This window comes from Theropithecus gelada, chromosome 1, assembly GCF_003255815.1.
Source record: "Theropithecus gelada isolate Dixy chromosome 1, Tgel_1.0, whole genome shotgun sequence".
Taxonomy (NCBI): Eukaryota; Metazoa; Chordata; class Mammalia; order Primates; family Cercopithecidae; genus Theropithecus; species Theropithecus gelada.
In genome coordinates this window covers 13273016-13284826 of record NC_037668.1, presented here as the reverse complement: position 1 = coordinate 13284826, position 11811 = coordinate 13273016, and the positions used below count along the sequence as shown (strand labels likewise).

At 44.9% G+C, this 11811-nt stretch overlaps 1 non-coding gene across 1 annotated transcript; it reads right to left on the bottom strand.

Annotated features, from left to right (window-relative positions):
• Positions 1-2580: 2580 nt before the first annotated feature.
• Positions 2581-2744, bottom strand: LOC112614750. Its single transcript, XR_003117126.1, has one exon. It is a non-coding gene; the product is annotated as a U1 spliceosomal RNA (small nuclear RNA).
• Between the last annotated feature and the right edge of the window lie 9067 nt (positions 2745-11811).

Sequence of the window (11811 nt, the reverse complement as noted above, 5' to 3'; positions counted from 1 at the left end):
AGACTGCCCCCCCCACATCCCCGCAAAAGAAAAAAACAGAACAATAAAAAAATATATATATAGATACATACACACACATAATATATATGGGAGCTACATATATTGTGTGTATATATATATACGTATATACATGCTTTTGTAAAATTGAGCTTAGATTCTTTTTATTTTACAAATACTCCATTTAATTGTGCATGAATTTAACTGAAGACAAAGAGACAGAAACAGAAATGAAGGAATTCCTGAACTCTCAATCACATTTAGAGAGACACTTTTCTAAAGGAATCCTCTAAAGCTAAACATACATTAAATTCAGTAGAATGCATTATGATTTGCAGTGTTTTTTGTTGTTTGTTTGTTTTTGCTCTGTTGCCCAGGCTGGAGTGCAGTGGCTCGATCTCCGCTCACTGCAACCTCCACCACCCATCCACCTGCCTCAGCCTCCCAAAGTGCTAGGATTTACAGGCATGAGCCACCGCGTCTGGCCTGCAGTGGTTTTCTTACTACTTTTTACAATCAAATTGATTAAGACATTGGTTGAATATGATACAATGCATCCATTTCAAGTTTGATGACATGTCTACTACTCCAGAAGGTCCTCTCGTGCCCTTTGCAGTCAGTGCCCTCGACTCCCTGACCCCAGCATTTAATGATGTAGTTTCTGTCACTATACAGGTTAGTTTCACCTGTTCTAGAAATTCAGCTTGATGGTGCCACACAGGATACACTCTTTTCATCACTCAGCATGAGGTTTTTGAGATTCATCCATGATATCTCATGTTTCCATGATTTGTCCCATCTTATTGAGGGTAGTACTCCATTGGATGAATATATCACAATAGGTCCATTCACCTCTTGATACATATAAACCGTTTCCCGTTTGGAGACTATTGTAAACAAAGCTGCTAAGAACAGGCTGTTTTTGTGAATATATGTTTTGTAAATTCCATTTGTTATTCTTTAGTATTAACTTATTTTGTAAAAGGATGTCACCTTCACAAGTGCAAAATTCATTCAAATGTTACAGAGGCCTGAAGCAGAAGTCTACACAATTTCCTTTGTTATATTTCATAATTAAGGGGAAAAAAACTTTATCTGGGATATTGTTTCCTGTCAGCAAATCCTTAACATAAGCCACACACGATGCTAGGTGTACTATTAGACTGTCTTCTGTAATCTGGGCAACTCTAAGAAGTACTTCATATTACTATTTTTCTGCAACCCTTTCCAACTTGAAGCCTAGCAAATTGAAGGACCTGGCCCAAGCTCAAACAGAAGGCAAGTGGCAGCGCCAGGGCTGGAAGAAGGCCTTTCCAACGGCTGACAGAAGCTCAGGTCTTTGTCAGAACCTCGGTATTCCTGATCGAGGAGTTTCTGAGCAAAAGCAGCCCACCAATCCAGTGGCTGAGAACTGCTTGGATATTGGCTTCCAGGCGCATCAGAAATACCGATCAGGAATCCCAAGGATACGTTAGTGATGCCGGTCCCGAAACAAGGGACATTTCTTAAACATTCTAAAAACCCGTTTGCTCATCAGTAACGCAATGAAAGTTGCTTTCGGTCTTGGTTCATATATTCTATATTTGAGCAAGGCAATGTCCGCTGCTGGGGTTAGAAGTAAATGGCTCGTCTTCATCAAACTATGAAGTCTATAGGACGTACGGCTTCCACTTGCAGTGTCCTGAACACTCGCTGGCCGTCCTGTGCGTTCTAGCCGGTTTTCTTTGGAGCCGCGGGTTTCTGCACCTCACCCGGGACGGGATGGCAGAGGCTTCTCCGGACATGCGGATCTATGCGTGCTGTCCCCGGGATAGCCACCAGGGGACGCCATAGGCCTTCCTGCCGTGGTCCTCCTTGCCTTTTCCGTTTGAGCCAGGTATTACAGATCAAAAGTGCTCAGGTGGGGTCAGAAACACCCTGGGAGAGGCTGGCAAAATGCCCAGAACCGCCATCACTAGGCCTGGGGTTTTCTTCTATAGTGGAATTCTCGTGCTCATGCAGTGCAGGGAGGATCCCAGCGCGTTTCCGCCAAGACAGGTGAGACTGCCGTTCTGACCTGCGGACCTCGATGAATGTGCGTTAGGGCACCTGGGCGCCGGGAGAACCCTTCCCCTGCACAGAGTGTTATGTCTACAAGCGAACCGGGACACTAAGAGCCCCAAAGGCCCTGCTTTCATCCCAAAGAACAGTGCCTGTCTACGTAGTTTCTACCTGGCTCTATGAGGTGAGAACACATTCCCTGCTGGCACAGAAATCCTACAAACTCCTGTGGGGACTGCGGTTAGAAGCGGACGCTGAGAGATGACTCTGGAGACTAGAGAAAAACACCACTATTTTCACAGAGCATGAGACTCCAAGAGACTGGAGACCACAGACCAACTTGTGCAAAAAAATCAAGCTTACTTGCAAAGGAAACGAGCTATGCAGCACTTAGCTTGCGGTAAACACATTCATAATGGTTGACATTTCTTACATCCCGATTCTCAAGCATCCAACCGTAAGATTAACAAACCAATTATATTATTCACCAAAATAATACTAAACGATGTTTTTACATAAATCTGCTTTTTGTACCATAACATTCAGGGGAAAGCGCGAACGCAGTCCCCCACTACCACAAATTATGCAGTCGAGTTTCCCACATTTGGGGAAATCGCAGGGGTCAGCACATCCCGAGTGCAATGGATAAGCCTCGCCCTGGGAAAACCACCTTCGTGATCATGGTATCTCCCCTGCCAGGTAAGTATGAGCTCACGTTTCTCCATCATGCCACAGCCCCAGACGCTTCACCCTTTACACGCACGGTCACTTACCACCCGCATGCCCCCCCCCCCCAGCACTGCCCCCACCATGCTACCCCGAGCCCTCCTGTCCCTGACACACAGCCAGGACGATCACGTCCAACCGGCGGTCCTGGACTTGCTCCCACAGCACAAGAAATCCTCTGTGGCGAAGCAGCGGCCCCTGCGCTGCCTCATCTACATAGGAATCGCCCTATCCGTGATGTCACCGACAACGCCTTTCCCGGTCCCCGTCTGCTCTTCCGCTCTGCCACTCAGCCGACCAACCTGCTGCGGGAGCCTGCGGAGGAAGTGACACTTGCCTCTGTCTCCTTTCCCTCCCTTCCCCGCCCCTGGTCTCTCCCAGAGAAGTAGGTTCTTAGCCTGTGATGCCAAGGACACCTTTGGCCGCCAGCTGGAGCCTGTGCTCTCTTCTTCAAATAATGGCTTTTGATGCGCCAACTAGAAAGTTTAGGATTACAGAGAAAACCGGTTCTTTTCACATACGGTTATCCTTGTAGCTTTCTGCTTGAAATTAGAAGTCGTTCAATATCAGAAAGAAACTGTATCCATGAAACTAGAGAGGCTGCTCAGATGACTGCAAACCAGCCATCCTCGACTTGTTTTATCACTAGGAGTGTTATAAAGACGATTGTCCAGTTTCATGAATCTTGTAGGTTTTTTTCAAATACAGCAATGTACAAAAATGTGCAGCCCCAGCAGAGCACACTGGACTCAGGCATGGTGCTGGAGTCGTTTTGTCATCTCTTCCACTGCCTTCTCTAGACCTTAGCGCTTACCTCATGTTAACACTTAATATTCTGCAAAGACAGGAACAAAGTCATCCAAACTTGGCAAAAATATTTGGGGGCAATTTTATTTCAGGTGTTTAACTGATTAATATGAGGACTACAACACCAAACTCTGACAATACTGCACAGACTTAATGATCTCCACCCCGTCTCTGCAAATCTATCAGGCAAGTTTTTCCTGCCCTTTACTTTCCTATAAACTGAGTCATACAGTGTAGTGGGTTTTGGGGGGAGTGTTACTGCCCAGCAGGTACACCTTGCCTGCTGCTTAGATAGAACCAACTTTTCGACACGGGAATTGCAATGAAGAGCTGCACTCTTTATTTGGTGGATGAGGGCTGGTGAGTTGGGAGTTCTGATTGGACAGGTCGGAGATGAAATCACAGGGAGCTGAAGCTGTCCTCTTGTGCTGGGTCAGTTCCTGCGTGGGGGCCACAAGACCAGATGAGCCAAGTTATCAGCCTAGCTGATGCCACCTGATCCACTGAGTGCAGGGTCGGCAAAATATCTCAAGCACTCATCTTAGGTTTTCCAATAATAATGTGATCTCCAGGAACAATTTGGGGAGGTTTAGAATCTTGCAGCCAGAGGCTACATGACTCCTAAACCATAATTTATAATCTCATGGCTAATTTGTTAGTCCTGCAAAGGCAGTCTAGTCCCCAGGCAGGAAGGGGGTTTGCTTTGGGAAAGGGATATTATCATCTTTGTTTCACAGCTAAACCATAAACTAATTTCCTCCCAAAGTTATTTCGGCCTGTGGCCAGGAATGAACAAGGACAGCTTGGACTTTGGAAACAACATGGAATCAGTTAGGTCAGATCTCTTTCGCTGTGATAATTGTCCCAGTTGTAATTTTTGCAAAGGCGGTTTCAGAAGCAGAGGCATAGGTTTGACTTCTTTTACTCAGTCTTATGTCTATGATTTTTTCATGTTATTCATGTGGTTATTTGTTTCTATGTGTATTCCTTTGTATGAATATACATTAACTTATTTATTTATTCTACTGTTGTTGAACATGTTGACCTAAAAGAAGGAGGCTGAAGCACAAAATATAATTTAGAGTTTACTTGAGCCAACATGAAGACAGCTGCCTGGAAGACTCACTGCCAAGGAACCTCGGATCTGAGCTCCCTTTGGCGTCTGTCACAAGCAGGTTTTTATTTTTTATTTAATTTTTTTTTTTTTTTTTTGAGACGGAGTCTCGCTCTGTTGCCCAGGCTGGAGTGCAGTGGTGCGAACTCTGCTCACTGCAAGCTCCGCCTCGCGGGTTCTCGCCATTCTCCCGCCTCAGCCTCCCGAGTAGCTGGGACTACAGGCGCCCGCCATCACGCCCGGCTAATTTTTTTTGTATTTTTAGTAGAAGCGGGGATTTCCCCGTGTTAGCCAGGATGGTCTCGATCTCCTGACCTCATAATCCGCCCGCCTCGGCCTCCCAAAGTGCTGGGATTACAGGCGTGAGCCACCACGCCCGGCCCACAAGCAGGTTTTTGAAGGTCAAAAGCAGGGACAGACAGTGGGCTGATAGAAAGGTGCCTGTCAGGAATTCTCATTGGTTTACAGAAATAACATTGATTGGTGATTGGCTATATGTTGTTAAGTTATAGGGCATGGGGGTATAGTGATTGGTGTGGCATTATTAGGTTAATTTACAGCTACTTGAGGCGATAGCAAGCAGTTTCAACAGATGAATACATAGCTCAGTGCAGCTCAAAAGGAAGGAGCGGAAAGTGGTTGCTGTCTGGATTTAAGGTCTCTCTGGGCCTCATCATTTGAAAGGGCTCACATTCCTCAGATAAAAAAATTTTTTAAATCTTTCTTCTTGAAAGCACTGATTGTCAAAAGCTCAGTCAAGGTGTCCCTTTTTGCCAGAAAGGCTCATTCCTGGATAGGCCTGTCCCAGGGAGGGGACAGGGGAAGAAAGGAGCCACCTCACTGAGGAATTTTTAAGAATGTCCAAAAGTCGCCGAGACGGGCAGATCACGAGGTCAGGAGATCGAGACCATCGCGGCTAACATGGTGAAACCCTGTCTCTACTAAAAAATACAAAAAACTAGCTGGGCGAGGTGGCAGGCGCCTGTAGTCCCAGCTAGTCGGGAGGCTGAGGCAGGAGAATGGCGGAAACCCGGGAGGCGGAGCTTGCAGTGAGCTGAGATCCGGCCACTTCACTCCAGCCTGGGTGACAGAGCCAGACTCCGTCTCAAAAAAAAAAAAAAGATGTCCAAAAGTCCAATTGAAAGGGCATTACAACTAGGCACGGTGGCTCACATCTGTAATTCCAGCACTTCAGGAGGCCGAGGTGGGTGGATTGCTTGAGTCCTAGAGTTCGAGACCAGCCTGGGCAACATGGCGAAACCCCATCTCCACAAAAAATACACAAATTAGCCCTGTGTAGTGGCACACACCTTAGTCCCAGCTACTCAGGAGGCTGAGGTGGGGAGGATTGCTTGAGGCTGGGAGTTCGAGGCTACACTGAGCTAAGATCACACCACTGCACTCCAGCCCGCGTGACAGAGTGAGACTCAGTCTCAAAAAAAAAAAAAGAAAAAATAAAAAAGGGCATCAGAGAGTGGTAAAAAAAAAAAAACAAAAGAGAGAGAGAGAGGCCTCAGTGAAGTCTACAGCTGCTGCCCCTTGTTGAATCATCTCTAGTCTTCAGAATATCATGAAATTAGTTTTCCCAGAAGTAAAACAATGAGAAATATATAACAATAATGACAATGCACGTCATCATTCCATGCCCTTACACATTTATAGGTCCATGGATGGTGATCGTTTCAGGAGACAAATATAAATGCTGGTGCAGAACAGGTAAGTGCGCTATAATTTGAGTACAACAGTTTTTGGGCATTTAAACCATGGTTCCGAAATGTAGAGCAAGGGGGCAGGTTGGATCCTGATACTTTCCAGTGGCATCATGGTGTTTACCACTGTTATTTCAGAATGAAGCGACAATTTTTTGTTTGGTTGGTTTTGTACTTTTTATTTTTATTATAATTACTTTTTAAGACAAGGACTCTGTCTCCCAGGCTGGAGTGCAGTGGCAAGATCACAGCTCAGTACAGCCTTGACCTCTTGACCTCCAAGGCTCAAAGGCTCAACCTCCTAAGCAGCTGGGACTACAGGCACACACCACCACACCCAGCTTATTTATTTATTTATTTATTTTTTAATTTTTTTTATTTTTTTGAGATGGAGACTCACTCTGTCCCCCTGGCTGGAGTGCAGTGGCCGGATCTCAGCTCACTGCAAGCTCCACCTCCCGGGTTTATGCTGCCTCAGCCTCCCGAGTAGCTGGAACTACAGGCGCCCGCCTAGTTTTTTGTATTTTTTTTTTTAGTAGAGACGGGGTTTCACCGTAAACCGTGTTAGCCAGGATGGTCTCGATCTCCTGACCTCGTGATCCGCCCGTCTCGGCCTCCCAAAGTGCTGGGATTACAAGCTTGAGCCACCGCGCCCGGCCTATTTATTTATTTTTTAAGACAATGTCTCACTCTTGCCCAGGCTGGAGTGCAGGGGCATCATCAGGGTTCACTGCAGGCCCGAACTCCTGAGCTCAAGTAATCCTCTCACCTCATACTCCTGAGTAGCTGCAACTACAGGTGGGCACCACCACCCCCAGCTAATTTCTATATATTTTATAGAGTCAGTATTTCACCATTTTGCCCAGGCTAGTCTCAAACCCCTGGCTCAAGTAATCCTCCTGTCTTGGCCTCCCAAAGTGCTAGAATTACAGGCCGTTGTTTTGACAATATGATTATGATGGGTTAAACTGAGACGTGGGGCAGGAAAGTTAAGGTGAGTCAGACAGATTCAATAAACAGGTTTTGCTTGTTATGACTCTGAGTTCCATCATGAGTGCAATCAAGAGGAATGCAGGTGAAATTTAGCACAGGATGTACCAATGGGTCATTATGATCAAAAGTGGTTTGTGGTTTTGATTGGCAAACCTGAAACCTTGTCAAATTTCCCACAGCGGTAATGGTTTGTGAGATTCTGATCAGAGAATGATCCCTCCCTGCTGTAATCAAATTAATTAGGGACAGTAAAACAGAAATCTGATCATAGGCATTTTGCTATGTATGTATGTATATGTATATATACATACAGGCAATAGGACTAGTGTGTCATATCTTTAGAGAATATGCATATAGGGTGATTTCACCAAAACCACCAAGAGAGGACCCCTACAACTTAAAGGAGCCCTAATAGTGTATGTATTCCAGTCAACAGAAAAAGAGACTAACTCAAGTGCAGTGAGCACTGGAATTGTAACTGATTATATAGGCCAGTATCTTGGGCGAAAGCAGACTACATCTGGTGTCAACTACTTGCCATCTCTGTCAGGAAGATTGCGAGTTACCTTTAAGTGAAAATCTCCACTGACAGATGTCCACTCTGGTAGGGTTGCCTTTTACAAGAGAAACATGAATCTGTGTGTCAACGCCCTTAAATTTACTGGCACAGATTGGTCAGTAACACTGTTGTGAGTCAGGTGCGGTGGTCCATTCCTGTGGTCTCAACTATTTGGAAGGTTGAGGCAGAAGGATGACTTGAGCCCAGGAGTTCAAGGCTACAGTGAGTCATGATTGTGCCACTGCATTCTGGCTTGGGGAACAGAATGAGATCCCATCTCAAAAAAAAAAACATAAAATAATAATAATACCTGACGTGGTCCCTTCCAACAGTCTTGGGGGGAATATTTTATTTGATGTTGTTTCCAGTGAACAACATCTCCAGGTTATAGGCCGTGATTTTTGATATTTTCATCTCCCAGGAGTTCATTATAAAAGGAATCCTTTATGAATGTAGAGTTCTTAGTAAGTTTTGTGAGATCTTAGCAGTAATGGAGAATGTCAACTTTAAGAAGTGCAGATTCATAAGCGCCTTCATCTAACCACTGCATGGGTCTTCCTGCTATTATTTCAAAGAGACAGAGTGTGGACATTTTCCAGAACCAATGGGAGATCCTTGGCCAAGAAAGGTTAAAAGCTTCTGTTAGCTTTGCCAATTGAGTTTTTATTGTATCATTAGTGCATTCCATCAGCCCAGAGGACTAGGGGTGACACACACAATGGAAATGTTGGGACATAGGCAAAAACGTTACAAATGGACCAATTACCTGACCAATGAAGTGTATTCCTCAGTTGCTATGGAGTTCAGATGGCAATCTCCATGAGGAATTGCCTTTTCTAATCACAATCTACCTACTACTTGGCCTGTGGCTCATCGGCATGGAAATGCTTCACCCCAGTGAGCACATACAAATTAGCACCAGAAGGTATCTGTGACCCTGAGATGGAGACAGCTGGATAAAGTCTAAGTGCTATGTCTCAAAGAGTCCTAAAGATACAATATCCCTGTGACCTATGAAGGGGTTTTCCAGAGTTATGTTTGGGACAGACAGTACCACAAGAATAAACCTTTTCTGCAATCATAGGCAATGATTTTCAATACCGTTGCTTTCCCCCTGCTAACATTTTGTCTGAATTCCAATGAGTCAGCTTATGAAGTACTGTAAAAAGGGTAATTGAAGCCTAAGGGGTGGATCAGTGTATCATTGGGCCCATATCATAAGCCTGTTTCTGGAAGAAACTTGTTCCTTTTATCCTTCCAGAGATCCCTCTCCTGCTTGGGAACTCCCACATATGCTTTTTTTTTTTTTTTTTTTTTTTTTTTTTTTTTTTTTTTGCCAGAGTCTTGCTCTGTCGCCCAGGCTGGAGTACATTGGTGCAATTTTGCCTCACTGCAACCTCCGCCTCCCAAATTCAAGTAATTCTCATGCCTCTGCCTCCCAAGTAACAGGGATTATACGCATGTGTCACCACACCAGCTAATTTTTGTATTTTTATTTTTATTTTTATTTATTTTTATTATTATTATTTTTTTGAGACAGAGTCTCGCTCTGTTGCCCAGGCTGGAGTGCAGTGGCCGGATCTCAGCTCACTGCAAGCTCCGCCTCCCGGGTTTACGCCATTCTCCTGCCTCAGCCTCCTGAGTAGCTGGGACTACAGGCGCCCACCACCTTGCCCAGCTAGTTTTTTGTATTTTTTAGTAGAGAGGGGGTTTCACCGTGTTAGCCAGGATGGTCTCGATCTCCTGACCTCGTGATCCGCCCGTCTCGGCCTCCCAAAGTGCTGGGATTACAGGCTTGAGCCACCGCGCCTGGCCATAATTTTTGTATTTTTAGTAGAGACAGAATTTCACTAAAATCCTGGCTGTTTGGCCAGGCTAGTCTCAAATTCCTGACCTCAGGTGATCTGCCAGCCTCAGCCTCCCAAAGTGCTGGGATTACAGGGATGAGCCACCATGCCCAGCCCACTTGTACTTCTAATGAAATCTTCAGTGAGTCATAAGTCAGCAGGGTCATTTCGAGAAGTTCTGAGTCTGATGCCACCTTCAGAGCCGCATTCTTAGCTGCAGCATCAGCAAAATGATTGTCCTTGCTCTCCGGAATATCTAATTTTGAATGACCAGTCATTTTGATGATGGCCAAAGATTTGGGTTTTCAAATTGCTTGTAAGAGGTCAGAGATTTATTGGTCATTTTTGATGGTTTGACCTGATGAAATCAGATATCTATGTCGCTTCTAAAGCATTCCAAAATCATCACCTACTCCAAATGCATCTCTGCCATCAGTGTAAATGTTAGGCTGAAGTGGGAGGATTGATTGAGCCCAGGAGTTCATTCAGGTCCAGCCTGGAAAACACAGTGAGACCTCCTCTCTACAAAAAAAATCAAAGAATCAGCTGGGTGTTGTGGCATGCACCTGTGGTCCCAGCTACTCGGGAGGCTGAGATGGTTAGGATTGCTAGAGCTGAGAGGTTGAGGATGTAGTGGGCTATGATGGAGCCATTGCACTCCAGCCGAGGGGACAGAGTGAAACCCTGTCTCAATCAATCAATAAATCTCAACCATTTAAAATATCAATGACACATTTGTTTGGCCTTTTAAGTGCATTACTGAATTCTCCAGTCTACATTTTTCAGAACAACCTGGGGAATGACATCATGGAGGTATTTGGCCAAAATGCAGACCCTTTCATTGTCTGCTTCAGTCTGTTTTTAAAAATCCTCTAAAGGATTGTTCCAATTCACCCTTTTCAACCATTTTGTGGCCCTGCCTTCTTACACCAGCATGTGAATTAATTGATAAAAATCAGAATATCTGGGCTCAAAAGTTTGAACAATTAAGTCAAATTTTCTCCCCAACCCTATAGGATCTTGGAGGTTGCTTTAGAATTAGAAGGGGAAATTTTATTTAAATTTCGATCGGGGAAGTCTTTTTTTTTTTTTTTTTTTTTGATACAGAGTCTTGCTCTGCCACCAGGCTGGATTGCAATCTCGGCTCACTGCAACCTCCACTTTCTGAGTTCAAGCAATTCTCTTGCCTCAGCCTCCTGAGTAGCTGGGATTGCAGTCATGTGCCACCATGACCGGCTAATTTTTATATTTTTAGTATAGACAGGGTTTCACTATGTTGTCCAGGCTGGTCTCAAACTCCTGACCTCGTGATCCACCTGCCTAGTCCTCCTAAAGTGCCAGGAATACAGGCATGAGCCACCGTGCCCGGCCCAGGGAAGTCTTTTATGATATTCTTAATTCACATTTTGGTGAAGCGGTATACACAATGGTAGGCTCCCCTCTTCCTGTGGGTTTTACCTTGAAAGCGGCTGTCAGAACGGAAGTTTCAGGGAAGAGGCCAGAGCCCTGGGGACTTTCCTCAGGTGATGGTGATGGAAGAAGAGGCAAGGCAGGACTGGAGGACTCAGGTAAGGGAGACTATGCAGGTGCAGGGGCAGGAGGAGAAGGAGCAGTTGGAGGCGAAAGAGACAAAGTCTCCTCAATATTTCTCAATTCAGAAAACATGTCAGTTAACCTCCTTCAGCTTACTTCCTCAGTGGAGGCAATTTTCTCAGTTCTTTTAGAAGTTTCTAGGTATCATTGGAAGTAAGTCTCCCATTTAATTTGGTTCTAAAACCAAATTTTTCCAATTGTGCACACTAATAAATTATTTTAAGCATTTCAAAAGATCCCCATTTCCTTCATTCTCCTTATGACTTTTCCTGGTTAGGTGGGTCCAGGTTCTTGGACATTTACAAGAGGATGCCTCGTAAGTGTTATACATAAACCCAGCTGGTGTTTCTAAAGGTGTTTGTTTCTTCACAGTGTGCTAAATTTTGAAGCTTCATTTCCCATAATTCAGGAGCTTTTCAGATGACC